The following is a 16,885-nucleotide window of genomic DNA, read 5'->3' on the forward strand; positions in this document are numbered from 1 at the left end:
CCACACAGGGGAAACAAATTCTGAAAAACTCCTGATGAAAGGATTCATCTGTTTCAGCTTTGGTGCCAGAAATACATTTTTGTCCCCAAAGAATTTGCGCTCCCTTTACTCTGTCATCCTTGGGCAACAACAGGGCCAAGAGGCAGGAGCCGGCTCTTTGGAGCCCCGTTTTTGTGCGGGAGCTTTGCTGCAGAGGGCCTGGGACGCTGCTGGAACGGGATTAGAGTCAGTTCCAGTCTCACAGGTAGGCACTCTCTCTGCTAGGGGTCAGCAGGCAGGCTGGCCCGTTCCTATCGCGCACCACCACGGTCTCGGCAGCAGCGCAAGCACGGCAAGCGAACACACAGAGCTGCCGTCCGCTACCGGCGAGCGAGAGCCGGCACACGTCCGAACCCCGGTGCTGGCACCAGGGCCGCACCGAGCGGGACCAGCCCGAGCTCGGCACTACCCTCACGGGACAGCCCCCGCCAGCCAGGCCCCGGGGCCAGCGCACGCCGCGGCCTTCCCCATCGGCCCCGGGGCTCACGGGACGCATACGGGCCCTTCGGCTCCACTCCGGCCGGCCAGGGGAGCCGTCCCCGCGGGGATGGCGGGCAGCGAGGGGCGGAGGGTGCGCGGAGCGGGGACCCCAGAGGCGCGGCTCGGCCCGGTCCCGGTTCGGTGCCGGGGCGGCACGGGTGAGGCTGAGGGAGGGGGGGAGGGAGCGGGGGGCACTCACGCGGACACCGGCGCGCGCCCGGCTTTCGCTGCCGCCGCCTTTCGCGCCCGCGCGCCGCCGCCAATCCCGGCCCTCGGCGGAAGCCGCGGCCCCGGCCAATGGCGGCGCCGGGCGGGGAAGGACGCGCTGCCATTGGCCGGGACGAGGGGCGGGGCCCGTCCGCAGCGGCGCGCGCGGGGCGGGGCGCGGCCTGGCCTGTGCCACCCCCGCCAGGTCCCGGCCCCGCTTGGGACAGGAGTCGCCCGCTGGGTTCGGCACTGCAACGGTGTTTGTGCCTCAGAGTTCGTTTTCTGCCTGTGGTTATTGCGAAGTAATCCAGCCCCAAGTCCCCAGTAAATTCTTGTTCTTTGTAGCTCCGCTAGAAATTCAACCAAATGACCCAGAGGCCAAGGAAGGCTCCACCCACACCATTGCAACTGCTGATTGCCCTGCGAAAAGGATCGCACAGAGTACAACATTACAGAGCACCTTGGCTCTGCTCTGCGCTGTAACTGCTGACCTGCAATGAGTAGGACAAGGAAACTTAGTGGAAATATTGGAACTATTCTCTGTAAGGTTTCCTGATGTTTGGAGTCGTTGGATTTTACTGCAACTAATGCAGTTGTATGCTTGTAAAGGAAAGAATTTTGCTCTTCTTGTTTATTACCCGGTTTTGGTCAATTTTTCTTTTTTTATAGATAAAAGAATATTACTTTTGTTGAAGAGTTGCTCCACTGCACTTGATAATGCATAAATCTCTTGTTCACTAGAATATGAACTGAAATAATCTTGTTTACTGCACAAGTCAGGCAGAGATCTGTAACTGCAGCCCTCATAACAAGCTGTACTTAGGTTAACAAATCGTTAAATGCAGAAACAGGTTCCACCACTTTTGTTAAGCTGCTCTTCCTATTACACATTTTAGAAGAAGGGTGCTGGAATGAGTTGCTGAGCTGCTTTGTTGGTTTTAGTAGGTTTTGATTTTATGTGTGGGTTTTTCTTTTCCTACAGTTGTTCTCATTTGCACTTTCTGTTTAGGGCTCTAAGAAGTCAGTGCAGCAGTTTGAGATTTAGTTAAGTTAATTTCAGTGAAGTGTGACTGAATTTAAGAGCAGATTATCTCAAACATTAATTGAGGTATAATGACAATATAATGTAGGCCAAATTCTGTTCTTTCTTTTATCCATGTAATCTTAGAGAAGTTCAAAGGGCACCCTAAGCATTCATGAGTGCACGTTTGTCCTAGTGCTAATGACAAGCAACATCATTCTAAATTAACCTCTTGGGACAATCTTACCTACAGCCATTTCTGAGTACTGTTGAACCAGGAATTCTCTCTGCCAGTTAATGCTTGCATAATAGCTGCTGATTATTTACAGGTTGCATACTTAGCTCTGCTGCCTCCTGGCCAGGTCAGAGTTTCATCCCACTTCCTTGGCCTCCCTGCCTTGGAGTTGTCCTCATGTGGAATACCAAATCACCACCATTTCTATTCAGCTCCCATTATTGGCACTTCCCTGTCAGTCATATCCATGCTAGCTTCCTCCTCATCACTTCAGTTCACTTTCACACAGCAAGAAATCTGCCTTCTTTACATCTTCTTATCAAGACCCTGTCTAGCTGTGGTTTCTTTCCTTGCAATGTCTCAATTCATCTTGGTTTCAACACTTAAAATTATTTTCCTTTAGACCCAGGTCATTTATCTAGCTTGATCGTTAGCTTCTCTCCATTTCCTCCTTTCTTACTGATCCCAATATGTTGTGCTCTCTCATGCTATCCTTCCAGTGATGTTTATCTATCATGTCAAATTTATACTTTTTTGTTCCCATGAGCATAACTGGCCTTATAGTATAATTTCATATTGCTTCTTAATTTATTGCCCCACTCTATCTAGCCTGTCAGAAACACCAGCCTTCATGCTTGCTTTCATTTATGTCTTTTTACCTTCTTGTTTCTCCTTTGTTTAAGGAGGAATTTAAGTCAAATTGGATATGACTGTTTTCATATTCTCTCAAAAGTCACCTCTTCATCAATGTTTTTCTGCATGTACATTTTCACAGGAGAGAGACAGATTATATGTTCTGTTTCCTCAGTACTTGCTTAAGCACCTCCAGCTTATTTTTGCTCTAATTTGAATGAATTTAGAAAAAGTAAAGGTATAGCTTCTGCTTTGCATCTGCACAGCTTCTGTGCCTTTGCTGTAGCATGAGACACTCCCTGTTTGCTCTTGGCTGGGATAAGCAGAAACAACTCCTTCACTCGTGGGGCAGAGAAGGCTCCATCTTCTCGTTCAACACTGAGCATCCAGTTCCAGCCGTGCACCGCAGCAGGAACTTCTCTGAAGCAAAGAGAAGAAATGGCATTAACTCTAATTGACAAACAAAGCAGCACATCTAATGCTCTGTGAGCCAAACTGCTGCACTGCCTTCTCTTGTGGCTGTATCTCCAGGTTGGAAGTGAAGGGTGAGAAGGCAGATGACGAGCCAGGCCCGTGCAGAATGTTCCCTACGGCTGACAAGCAATGGCCAAAACCCACATCTGGGAGCTTGCCAAGAAAGGATCCAAACATTGCTGTGTGATTGCATCCACTGCTGCCAGAACCTGCAGCTGAATCAAACTTTTGCTGTCTGCTGACAGGCCTAAAAGGATCTGTGCTGACACTAGAGCACATCTATTAACCACTTCCTAGGTCAATTAAACCAGAAGCCTCCCTGTGTTTGTGCTGTCCTCCAGCCTTAGAAAAACAAGCAAGATCCATAAAGGTAATTGATGAATTGTATCCAGCACAGAGGCAAGAGATCCTTAACATCCCCTTGCTGCCAAGAATATCCATTCATAAATTAGAAACTTAAAATTAGAAGTCAGAAGCTACTTAGAAATGGGCAAATAAGAGCTGGTGTTGCCCTGTCAGTATTAGAAGTATACATATACTCATGTAGACAAAATTCAATTTTAATGACAGTAGAGACGGTTAAATGTACTATTCAGTTTTCATTAACCTAAATGACACATGCTTTCCTACTTCTAATTACTCTTTATGTTAGCAATATGAGTCTATGGCAAAAGTTTGCTCTCTTTGGCACCAGGTTGAGACACATCTCTTCATGCTATTGTGCCCTTTAGGAATACTGTCAAATTCAATTATTCAGGACTCGTGAGTCTTGCACTAACATGAAGAGATTGATTTGAAAACCATGGGACTAAAGTCCTTTTTTCTGTTTTTCAATTTCCATTTCTTAACCAGGAAAACTGAGATTGCCAGCTTTGCTCTCACATGCAGATGAGTGCAGCCCTAGAATAATGAACTCAGATGTGTCAGTGACTGTCTCTGCCAGCATTTTCTGATCAGCTATATCTGAAATATCAAGAATTGTTGTGGTGTCAGAAAACATACTGCAATAACAGTCTCTACAGCTTGTTTAAAGGCAGTTAAAAATAGATATAAAAATTACTTCAGGCAAAGACAGAGGAATTCTCAACCTTTTATAAACTGGGTCTCATTCAAACAAATTATGTTTTAATAAAATCTATTGATATATACCTAATAAGGAATGTAGGAAAGTTGAAAAAGGCCAAGCTGAGTAAGCTGATGAGTTTCCTGTAACAGAAAGGGTTTGTGCAAACCTTGACTTAGAGAACAGCTGGTTAATGGTAAGTTACAATTTTTATCTGTACGTGCAAAGTGCTGAGAGTGGTTGGGCCATGGTGTGCACAGTTCTGATGCTCACATTGCAAGATGGATACTGAAAAAACTAAGAGAAGAGCTACAGAATGATCAAGAGTCAGAGAAAATGCAATGAAGAACTAAAAACCTTAACTTAACTACTGAATCAAAAAGATTGAAAGGTGAGTCAATAACTGTATACATAAATGCACAAAAAGAATGTTGAATATCAGGGACATTTGAACCTGCCAGACTGAAATAAGAAGGAATAATGTCTAGTAGCTGGAATCAAGCAAAATAAAATCGTTTTCAGTACTTAGTTCAGTACTGACAATAAATGTTCCTTGGAATAGTTAAGGGCTGTCATTGATTACTTGGCTTTGGGTGTCTTCAGATTGAGAGCCAGTGCTTCCCTGGAAAACACAGGCTGTGCTGTGTTTGAGTACAGCAGTGTATTCAGGGTTGAATACCCTTGCCTGTAATTTACAGATCACACTGTATACTCCCATAGTCTTCTTTAGACTTTATAAATAAATTTATGTACTTTGTAAACTCTCCAAAACATCTATAAATAATTCTTTTCTTCCTCCCACCCCAAGTTTAGCTTTACTTTCCATGTGTGTCTCATCTGTATATGACTGTTTTGTCCCACTTGCACAGCACTGTGGCTGGATAAATATCACTGACAGGTTAAGGAGGCACCCACTTCTTGTCTCAGCAGCTGAGACTGCTCAACACCTCTCTGAGAAGTTTCTTAAGTAGTGTCATGGCCCTCAGTTTCATTTGACTTGTAGGACAATGTGCTTCATCCAGTTCAGCGCTCTCTGTAGCTGCTCTGGGGTTGTGCTTCAGAGGTTTTTCAGCCCTTCTAAGAAAAGGGATAAAATCGAAGCTTTCCTCAGCAACAACAGTCCATTTGAAGTAATTCAGGTGTTCTTGTAATTGCAGCAGCTTTTGTGATTGCTTACCCCTAACAGAAGTATTTGGCTTGGCCAAACTGGTACCTGTGTAACTAAGAGCAATTCTGGCATCTTATGTGTATGAGCTGTGTGCTTTTCCTTTCCTCATGTTGTATATTGTCTCTTTGAATGTAGAGCTACAGTTTTCTTTGTTCTTTATATTTTATCAACACACAAGAATTTCCTCATGGTTCAATAAGAGATTCTGGTCTCCTAGTAGATATGCAGATAACACTGTGGTTTTGCTCTAGTTGCTGACATAAAGCTGAATGTGGTAACCTCACTTACTGAATGATTGTGTTGTCATTGGGAATACTCACACATGTAAAATGAGTAGGATTTGGCCCTTTGGTCATATTTTTGTAATAAAAGATAAAATGAGATTTTTAGGAAACTGCAACTTATGACCATAATATTTATGAGGCTGTCAAGACTGCACTGTAAAAATTCATATTATTTAATTCTTCACTCTGACACTAAAGCATCATTTCATTTATATGCAAATAGGAATATGCTGTTTCTTCACTGAAGAAGCTGTTTGAATTATTCAGATTTTATTAATAAAGCTTCATAAATAAGTATTTTTTCTACTCAGTTGGTAGTGGCCAGGGGAGAGAATCTATTTATCAGGCTTTGTTATTAGGAGCTTCATAACAAAATATGAAGATTTATGGAGTACATAATTAGACATTATGTGATTCTAATGGAAACACTGGGTTATCCAGATGAAATACTGTTACCTTTATGCATTTCTCCTTGGCAGAGGCACTTTCTGGAAAATGGACAAAACCTGTCCCCATCACTAAGTTCCAAGAAATGCCTATGAAAGGCAGAGAAACTTAATATTTTTTTTTAATCATACACACTGAAACAATTTTGTATAAAAGAAGGTGTCTAAGAAAGACTATAAGAAATGCCAGGGAGGAGCAGGTAGAGAAAATGCCTCCTCTGGGCAGAGGGGCTGGGTTGTGTGCTGCTGTTAGCAGCATGTGCCAGGGAGATAAGTGAGTTTGTGAGTGTGTGTAAATGGGCAGGCAGCTACCTGAAGGATCCTGCTTTGGATTCCCCAACCACAGAGGCAAAGGATGTTCTGCATAGTCATTGTGGACATAACTATGGTCAGAGCAAAACTTAAAAGTGTAAATTAATTCTGGCCCTTTAACACGTGACCAGGTGTTTTGAATGAGAAAATTCCTAAAAAAACCACCCACTTTTTATGCTAGCTTGTATAACCACTTATTTTATTTCTGTAACATTGAATAAGACCTGAAAACACTACACCTAAAGTAGTCATTGCATCAATTTTTGAATAATAACTCTGTAACTTTCATTTCTGGAGTTTAATCAAAAAGAAAAAAGTCAGTACAGTAATGATGAGCCTGATCATCCCCACCTGGGGCATTTCCCCACCCTGCCCACCTCCCTGTTTCAGCCCAGCCTGGGCTTCATTGCCCTGGCTTTTGGTGGTGTTGTAGGAGTGCTGCTCTCTTGCTCCCTCCTGCTTGCTTGTGGGCTGGTGTCCTGGGCTGTCCCTGTGCCCAGGGAGGGGACGCAGGGCTCTGGGGGTGTCTCCTCCCTGCTCTGCCCTGCTCAGGTCCTGCCCACACTGGAGGTCCTTCCCAGCCCTCCAAGATTATATTATGATTATAGTATGAATTTTACTGAGGAAGAAATGCCAGACTGTTCTCCTGTGCTCCTCTCCTCCAGAGCAAAGACATACAGCAGAGACTCTCCATGGAAGCCTTCCAGAGCAGGTAGGTTTTGGCCCAGGTGTTTCCAGCCTGGCAGCTCTCTTTGCACATAACTGTGTGTGCTGCTGGTTCAGACTCCCAGGTTCTTTGGCCAAAGGAAGCAAATATAGAAATTTAAACTGGACACCACATATCCTAGTGTGGGCAACTAGGCAGCCTAATTTTTAGGCTCTCACAGCGCAGGAGTAAATTGAAAGAATTCCTTGCTCTGGACTGTGATATGCTTGTAGCTTTCTCCTGTTGCCACTTCAATTTTTCTTTGGGGCAGAAACAGTAAAATCTGAGAAAAAAGTATTAATTTCTTGCAATCTTTCATACTGAAAGTAGTAGTATTTCCAAGTCAGCTGCCTCCAATACTACTGCAATGCTTGCCAGCCACTGTAGGAATAAGAGTACTGAATTTGAATATAGAGCCTTTTTTTGGTTGTTTTTTGCTTTGGAGTGTTTTCCCTTTCACTGAGAGGATAACATGCCTTGGAAAGGCTTTATTTTAAGTGTGTACTGGTGCACTGCAGAGCTTGTTCTGCATTAAATTCCAAGGATGAATTCTCTTGTGAGTAGTTTGCTGTGACTTGACTGATTGATTTATTTTTAAAGACAATTGTCTGGGGTTTTTTATTTTTCCTTTTTTGTGGTTACTCTCAGCTACAGGTGATGAAATTAAAACCAGCTTCATTGTTATTATATGAAAAACTGCAATGAGGTGACTTTTCTAATGCCAGAATAAGGTGTTAACTTCTGTGGGCTGGCAGAGGAACAAGTTGAAGTTTTCTGTGGCTTCAGCCCCATGTGTGAGGATGCAGCTCTGTGAAAGCTTTTCTCAAGCTCTGGCACAGCGAAGGCAGGGATGTGATCATGTGGAAAGGCAGTTCTGCTTCTCTTCCTCCCTTGTGGAAAAGCATGGCATGTTTCTAGTCTGCTGTGACCTCTGGCACATACGTGGGAGCCGTGTTCTCCTTGTTTTCAAGTTCCATATTCAGGTGTCTCAGACAAGCTCTCTCCAGGCAGGTGAGCCAATGGACCAAACAGCACCTATGGCTACATCTGGAATAGACAGGACACTCACTTAGAAAGGAACCCTTTTCAGCCCTCAACTGCCTCCATCTTCTAATGTTCCTTTAAGCACAGAAACTCACCTAGAATGTTTTGTTTTGTGACACTGCCTTGCCTATAGCTGGTTGCTTGCTTTCTGCTGCAATATGTTTTTTGTGGGGAGGCATACAGGACAATAGTTGTTCCAAAATTCCTCCTACACAACACCATTTCTGGAGTTTGTGGATCCCTTTCACATTCTCAGTGAGGAAATATTTTAGTGCTGTAATTTGGTGTGAACATCCTCCAAGTAGTGGGTTTTGCTGCACATGAGCTTTCCAGGGAGACTTTTGGTGACTACATTCTGACTTTAGTTCTGTTCTTCACTCTGTGGTATGCAAGCCACAGGACCATATGGTATAGCCACAGAAATATGTATGCTCATTACAAAACTGCTTCCTATTACAGCTACAAAATATGGAAACTATGAGCTAAATTGATCAAAAGTTATTTCATTATTCAAGAAAGCAGCAAGCCCAAAACACTTACCTGTGAAAATGGAAATGTTGTTTTCTAATAGACATTTCTAAAATATCTAATGTTAAGAAGGAAACTGGAAATTAATTTAATTCACAAGTACTCCAGATATTTTGCCTAACTGAAAATAGATTTTCTGCTAGCATTCCCTGAAAGGGGCATGAGGGATGCAATGGCTGCTGTTCATATTTTGTCCATAGGGGCTCTCAGCTACCTAGTAACACATACATGCCTTCAACAAACACAGGATGTTGAAGTGTCCCTGGTTTTGGTACAAATGTGGTAGCAAACTCACCTTTATGCAAGTCCATGGCATTCTCAGATGTTGCTCTCTGTCACTGAAATCTCTCATATTGTCTTTTGACCCTCTGTTAACTGAAATTTGTATCCAAGTACAAGGAGTCACTTAGAAACAGGTATTATCATAGGAATTTTGAAAAAAAATGGGAAAGCAATAGGATTGGGTGGAAGGACTGAGAAAAGGATTTTTTACAGACAGCAGAAGTGGTTTTGTAAGCAATGCTGGTAGAACTCTAGCAAAGGACAGAACATACTAGAGCCAGTGCTGCTTAATGAGGGGGTGGCAACTCTCAGGAGCACCACAGTGTTCATTTGGAGTGGCTGGGGAGAGTTGAAGTCTTGGGGTTTGTTCTTCTGGCAAGGACCTAAAGCTGTTGTGGAAACACACAGCTCAGCAGGGTGTCTTCCTTCAGAGGTCTGAGTAAGGGAAAGGAAATAAGGCAACTGTAAGGCCTCCCTCCACTATGAACACTGCCTTTCATGCCAGAAGAAAGGCACAGCCTCTCAGCCTTTCTGATCCCTATTATATTCAATATTCGTATAGCCACAGGCTTTGTGTCCTAACCATTCCCTCTCAACTCTGAAAACTCAATTTCCTCTTGTTTTTTTATCCAAAATACATCCTTTCGGCACAGTTAGGGGTATTGTGTTGTAGATGGTCTGTTTATCCCAGTGCATTCCTGCATAGCACTGACCAATGGGATCTTATTCTCTGCTGGCTTTATCTGCATTTGCATATATACAATGCAAACAAAGCTGTGTGTAACAGTTTTACTTGATGACATTTGGTATCCACGCAGCTCTGATGAAAGTTACTTCCTAAGGAGAGGTGGAATGAAAAGTCCAGCCTTTGATGAAAAGGTAGTCTGGAGAAAATCCGTGGAGGAAAACAAGGAGAGACATTTCTTAACAGAGCCTGCAATCAATGAAGAGCTGGTAGGGATAGCTGAAGATGAAAACTGACATAATTTTACATTAAAATTGGCCTTTAGAGGATTAATTTTAATGTTTCTGCAGGGTGCTTATACTGAGAAACATTGAGGTCAAAATACAAGTATTTCAAATTAGGAAAGCAAACAGCTTCGATGATAGCTTGAAATGATTGGATTTCTTAATGGGAGACTTCAGTGAGGATGAAATGACGGTAAAAAATAGATTGCTAAAGCAATGAGAGCAGTAATGTGCAGCCACAGGAGAATCGGGGTGTGGAAGAAAGCCAGGGTCAAGGATGAAGCCAGCATCCCAGCCAGCAGGGACAGCCAATAGGTCAGGCTGGAGCAAAACAAGAGAGGGAACAGCACATGTATAATAAATGTGATAGGCAGGGCCAAATCCTGCCCGAGCCTGCATCAGTACAACTTCAATGGCTGAAACCTCTTAACACAATGTCACTTCCAATATGATCTAACAACATACATGCAGGCTTTTATTTAAATCAGTACACAAGGCTAGACTTACCACTCTCTTGTGCTGTTTCTAGGCAATTGTAACTTCATTGTTTCACTGCTATTACTTTGGGGTCTTAGCTGAATTTCTTCTCTTGTGTATCTCCTGTGAGTAAAAATTCACCTGTTCGTTACTGGCCTTCTGTTTTAGCAAGACTAAATTTTTCAAGCTAAAAGATCATTTTAGGAAAGCGTGATATTGTTCTCTATTTCTTGAACAGTATACGATTTTATTCAGATTTTAAAACAGAATTCTTTGTGCATTGTACCCGCTGATCCTCATTTTAAAAAATTAGAGGGTTTTTTTGTTTGTTTGTTTTGTTTCTGCTATGCTGCTCCATAAAGCATATTTATGCTCTCCATATTCTGGCATCAGTGGTTTACAAAAAGGCGATAAAGAGGAGAGTCAGCTCCCAGAATGAATAAGCTGGAAAACTGACTTTTTTGAAACACCTTTCTTGTCATATCTTTTATACTTGTAGCATTTATATTATTTTGAAGTCATCACTGATGTGAGAACAGTTATTTTAATCTAACACTTAGCTTCCATACAAGTAAAACTCTGCCCACTTAACTGCAAGTATACATGCACAAGGATTCACTACTCTAAACCCAGAAGTTACAGATATTTATTTTTGAACTATGGCTTTTAAACTCTGGTTCTTGTCTTTTCTTTTCGCTGTTTGACAAAAAAAGAAACAAACCCCTATGGGTGATGTTACAAATAAAAATCAAAAGATTGCAAATCTCTAAAAGCCGCCACGTCCCTGCTCCAAAACTCTAGGCTTTAGTTACTCCTTTTAATGTATACTTTCTCTTAGATTAGCCTTGTAGAGAGGACTGTATTTCCTCCTCGTTTCCATGAGTATAACAGAGGTGGAGATAACCCTTAGCTCATTCAGCGGGACTGCCAGGGTTTCCCTAAGCCTGCTGCTGTTCCTCCCAAGAGCTGCCGGCCCAGGAGCAGAGAGCGGGGTTCCACCCACAGCTGCATGCAGCAGGAGGAAATGCACACGGGAGAGAGAATCTGTGCCTGCCCGGCCGGCAGCGCCCTGCTGGAGCCGTGCCAGCATCCCGGGGGCACGGGGAGCCCCGAGGCTGGGAGCGCCCTCCCGCCAGAGCGCTCTGTCACAGGGAAGTGCCTTACTGAAAGGAGAGTCACGCATGTGTCACTTTAGGCATCTCCTTAAAATATTAAAGAGGGGGACAGAGCTGTGGTAAGCAGAGTTCTTTTAGAAAATTGCCTGTGGACTGTGTTTTAATGTACTGAAGCTGTTCCCTCAAGCTATTTTACACAATACCCAGTTTTCTTGACTTTCAGAAGTACTAATAATTCAGTGGATGCAGAATCACAGCAAGCTCCTGAACTCATCTTATACTCTCCTCCACTGCCTTGAAGTCCTATTTTCAGCTAGTGGTTCAGAACTATAGAGCATTGCAAAGGGGCACAAAACTCTCTGTGGTGTTAACTGATACCTTCTTCGAAAGAAATTAATTTTAAAGCAGAGAAACTGGATGTATGTGAATGAAATTTTGTTTCTTTTTCCTGAGAGCTGGTAGATTACTAACCTAGATGCTTGGTTTAACACAACGATTACAGTAATGAAATTCAGCATTGTCTTTTGTGTTTGGTATCAGGGGGGTTTTTTCCTCTCTTTTCTAATATTTCTGTAGATATTTCTTGAGGGTTGTTATGCTTAAAATAGAATAAAATTACTTGAAACACTGTAACATAAATAGAAATAATGTAAGTAGCAAGCCCCTGTCCCCAGTTTAATATGAGGATAGTGCTTTTTTAATCCTCTCCAAAAATTTGGCACACAATTCCTTGTATAACATCAAAATATATCTTAGAAGTACCATTTTGTGAAAATTTCAGTTGTATAGGACTTGAGATAGATGCTGCATACTGTCTAGCTATATAAATCATCAGGAGAAAATTGGCTTGTTTTTATGACAATAGCAAATAACATTGCTGAGATTTTTCACTATTAATGTAAAACTAGGAAAAATTTGGATCATGTAAAAATGTAATTGAAATGTTTGAAAATCCTGCACCTAAAAATCTCATTTTAATGCCTTTTCCTACAAGATTGTAGAAAATGTTCTGAATTAATTAGAAATTTCTGAAGTACTGTTGAAGCAAAGCCACAATCTGCTGAATTTTTACCATAATAAGAATATTCTACTTGAAGATAGCAACTTGGCCCAAGGTTTTTATGGAAGTTTAGTTCTGTTTAGTGCTAGAGGCATGTTTCATACCCTCAGTGTCAGATAAAAAGGACCAGGTGACACCCAAACTGTGTTTTCAAACCTTGAAATAGATACAATCCACACCTATGAGCTAATGACAAAGCAGAAAGACTGTGAAAGACAAATTCCTTTTAATCTTTGGGAAACAGATGACAAGAAGCAGTAGTAACAACCTTGATTAAAAGCTTGGAACACATTTGGAGAAACAGGAATTTACTTTTGAAACATGAAATACCTGTAAGTAAATGTAACTTTCTTTTGGTGCTGACCTAGGCAGGTGCTACAGAAGCCGGGGCTTCAGAGTCCAGATGCCCCTCTCAGGAGCCCCAGCCCCTCTTGGAACCCTTTCCTATGTTTTTTAGGGATTTTGGTTTTTGGGGTTTTCTTTTGAGTAAACTTCCTCTGCTTTTCTGCTGTCTCCTGTTTTGTTGCAGAGTTGTTATTGTGGTGATACATCTCCGCTCCATCAGGATAACTGCCTTGTGCCTCTGCTCTCCTCTGCCATCTGGAAAGCAGTGGTTGGAGCTGACTGGCAACATGATAAATATGTACGCTAAAATACATAATTGCTGGGCTTTGTCTTAATATTTTAGTGCATTTCTCTTGCTCACACTCCAATTTTTAACTACTATTATTTTAAAAATATACTGTGAGTTTTAGTTAATTCTGTAGATCTGTATTCTGTATCTTGTGCACAGGTGATAAAGATTCTTCCCCATACCTATAGAGTAGCTATGAGGAACACCTTTTTTGTGATTTTTTTTTTCCTTTTTTTTCTGTTAAGAAGAGATTTATCCTAACACTTTGTTTTCCTTGGTACTCCTGCTGTTACCACTTCTATTGCCCAAGGAAATGTTTCTACCTCAAATCCCTCTGCTTCCACAGTCTATGCACAGACTGTGAATATAGGCCATAGGTCATACTTTGGAGAAAACAGAAGGGTGGAGGGAAAAGGAAAAGTTACAGGTCTCAAAAAGGGGGTGACTTAGTGAACTTTAATGGCTTTTTACATGAAACAGCTCTCATTGGGCATTCTTACAGCCTCCTTGGTCATACCATTCTGGCTCTGTAGAGGTTAAGTCAGAACAAAAAGCTAAAACAAGGAGACAGGAGATGGATTTCTTTTTGTATATGTATAAATAAAAATACTGTCTGAATATAATGAGAATTTTGTCTGTCAGCAACTTCTCAACAAAGAAAATAAGACTTCTTATGAAATAATTTATTTTCACATTGGGTACTTTGTAGTCAGCTTATGAAGACCAAATGTTAAAGTAATTTGCCTAGATGTTGCAAATCTGCCTTGTTTAACAGGAAAGCATGACACTTATGTACAAAGAAGTAATGAATGGCTACTAAACACTTGAAATTCACACTTTATAGCATACTAACTTACTTTTTGTAAGTTAGTATGACTTGCAGAAACATTCTGTTAAGGCATGGGGTTTTAATCTTTAGTTTCTTTCAAACGAAATTAAACAGTTTAAAGACCTATATTAAGTCCGCTCCTGCAATTCAATGTTATTAGCATGAGAACAATTTTTCACTTTTAAATAGTGATTTGACTTTTTGGCTTTTCTTACAAATGTGATCCAAACATCACTGATGTCACTAGAAATACTTTGCTTACTTACAGTGGGTATTTGGTTCCCAAATATAGTGGGTTTAATTCCTTTGCATGAAATAAACATTTGGACAAGAGCACAAATGACTGTGTTCTCTGTAACTAGGGGAATGCAGTGATTTGGTTTGGGGGGTCTCACAAGTCTAAGGTGATTTTCCTGAGACAAACAGTGGTTATTGGCACGTATGTGCTCTTTCTACATAAGGTTTAATTGTTCCAAAGAACTTTAAATGGTTTTACCCTCAAAGAGCTGGTACAGGCTTGGATCACAAAACCCAATAACGGAGTAGCTGGAGCTTTCACTCATGAGATGGGAGATGTGGACTGAAATCACTTCACAGAAAGGGAAGGGATCTCAAGTGAATACTGTAATGCTGTTTGGTAAAATGAGAAGGGAGAACCCTACCATATTTCATAGCACTGGGATAGACTTAATAAATTCCCAAGTTCTCTTTAGAAATACATAGGAAGCCAGGGCTTCCAATTTTCTACAGAATGTTTCAGCAGAAAACACACATACCACCTTCCAGAAGAAGACTCACAAAACTGTCAGACCATTATGACACCCTGAATTCTTCTGTAGACAAAGTCCAGTGATCATTCTGTCTTTTCATTGTGTGTTTAAATGTATATGTCCTCTTCTGAACATCTTAACCCAAAATTTACCAATAGGTCTGTATGGTCTGAATTAATACATGAAAGGCTTGATTAGTGAATAGCTGGACTAAATATGCAAATTACAAAGTTTTCTTTGAGGTTTTGTATGAGAAGATGTTTTAAAAACTTTATCAATGTCAACATGTCAGACTGCATTTCTCTGTGAAATCTTGAAACTGCTCTTTCATCTATGTTGTAAACACATCAACAAGTATGTAGAATGTCTTGACTTTGAAATGCTGTCACCTACTTTCTGTATCGTTGTCAGTAGTCAGCTTGTTATAAAAGTGTTTCATATCTAACTCTGTTTCTTTTGGTAGTGTGTCAACATACTGCATTTTTCAGCTGTGCTCCTTGCTGCCTCTTCCATTTTTATGAAAAATTCTGTGTGACAGAAGTTTTTCTTTGCAACATGTTGATATCTCAGGTTCTCCACTGTCACCAAAGCAGCTGTGCTACTTTGAGGATAAGCTGAGTCTGTGTAAACCATCTTCACTGTTTTGTGCCAAAGTTCAGTGGGATTTTGTACTCAAATGTTTTTGTGATGATGAGAAGTCCCCAGGCTTCAGTCATTGTCTTTACTTCTTAGTTTGGAAGTTTCCCAGAATGTGTTCTGTTTAGTACTGTGCCTACTCCTGAGATGCTCAGCTGTTTGGAGTCCACCGTTTGCTTGGAACAAACCCATCTGGTGATGGACAAGTTCTTAAATGTGAGTGTACTCAGACATTCTATTCTACTGTTTCTCATATAAATTTTTGTTTTGTTTTGGGGTTTGTTTTCAGAATATATCAGGAACAATTGCCTCAAGTGCCCCAGCTGGAATCTGAACATCTGTATTGAGTTACTGCATTCCAAAATGTAAGACACTTGCTACTTTAAAATTTTGAATTATACTGTTTCACAAGGATTTTCAGTTCCAAAATACAATACTGCTGGAGTTTACAGTGGTACAAATTTGGTTGAGTTGGAAAAAATAGTCTGTTCAAATGCCTTGGAGACTTGTGCAATGGAATTGTATAGATTTGTAATGAAGGGCAGTGAACCCAGGGACTGTGATGAAGTACTGAACAACCATAGAATCCTTTAGGTTGGAAAAGGCTTTTGATATCATCAAGTCCAACTGTTAAGTCAGCACTGCCAAGTCCACCACTAAAACATATCCCTAAGAACCATTTTCTGCAAACAATGTTTGCAGACATTTTAAATCCCCGCACAGATGGTCACTCCACCACCTCCCTGGGCAGCCTGTTCCAAAGCCTGCTAACCCTTCCCATGAAGAATATCCAATCTACATCCTGTGTGGTGCAGCTTGAGGCCATTTCTTCTTCTCCTGATATCAGATACTTCTGTCATTCTTGTGTGTTGTTGGATCTTGCTGCATCTACAAGAGTACAGTTTCAAAGGTCGAGTTCCTATATCGATTTGGTTCCAGTGCTGTAAAATACAATTTCCTAGTATCTGATATGAGTCAGGAGGGTTGACTTGTCTTCAGTCCATCATCTGCAAAGATGCACAATACTTCTGCACTTGTATTTTCTGTTGGGCATTGCTTGCACTGCAATAAGATCCCAATCATCTCCTTAGGACTAGACCACCTTGTCTCGTACCTGTATACAAGACACACAGTTTTGCACTTAACCCTTCTTATGATGTATCAGTAAATATATTATCCAGCAGTGAATTAGTAAATGTAAAATCATAAGGTTTAAGAAAATGATCATAAAAGTTGAAACAGGGAGAAAATATAAACTTTGAAGAATGTATGCTTTCTCCCTTAATGCAAGGAGAATAAACTTCATTTTTGAAGAAAGATCAGTGCATGAACTTGTTTCCTCCACTATCAGTATAGATCACATTCCTGATAACTAACATATCATAAAGAAACATTTTCTAGTTATGGTATGTTTCAAAACCAGGTTGACATGAACCAGAGATCAAACAAAATCTGTATACACGGACCTACTTT

At 41.3% G+C, this 16,885-nt stretch overlaps 1 protein-coding gene across 7 annotated transcripts in view; it reads left to right on the forward strand.

The window, feature by feature from the left end:
- HFM1 (helicase for meiosis 1) overlaps window positions 1–16,885 on the forward strand; it is a 98,986-nt gene that overhangs the window by 46,956 nt on the left and 35,145 nt on the right. For 2 of the 7 annotated variants that reach the window (XR_010441215.1, XM_064719951.1), the window contains 2 exons: window positions 58–244; window positions 15,702–15,777. The gene's annotated coding sequence lies outside the window, so the exon portion shown is untranslated. Of the gene's footprint in view, window positions 1–8; window positions 245–1,071; window positions 5,571–15,701; window positions 15,778–16,885 lie in introns of those variants that run through there. The other 5 variants (XR_010441213.1, XR_010441214.1, XR_010441212.1 and 2 more) reach the window with 5 other exon arrangements.

This window comes from Zonotrichia leucophrys, chromosome 8 (genome assembly GCF_028769735.1).
Source record: "Zonotrichia leucophrys gambelii isolate GWCS_2022_RI chromosome 8, RI_Zleu_2.0, whole genome shotgun sequence".
NCBI classification, from domain to species: domain Eukaryota; kingdom Metazoa; phylum Chordata; class Aves; order Passeriformes; family Passerellidae; genus Zonotrichia; species Zonotrichia leucophrys.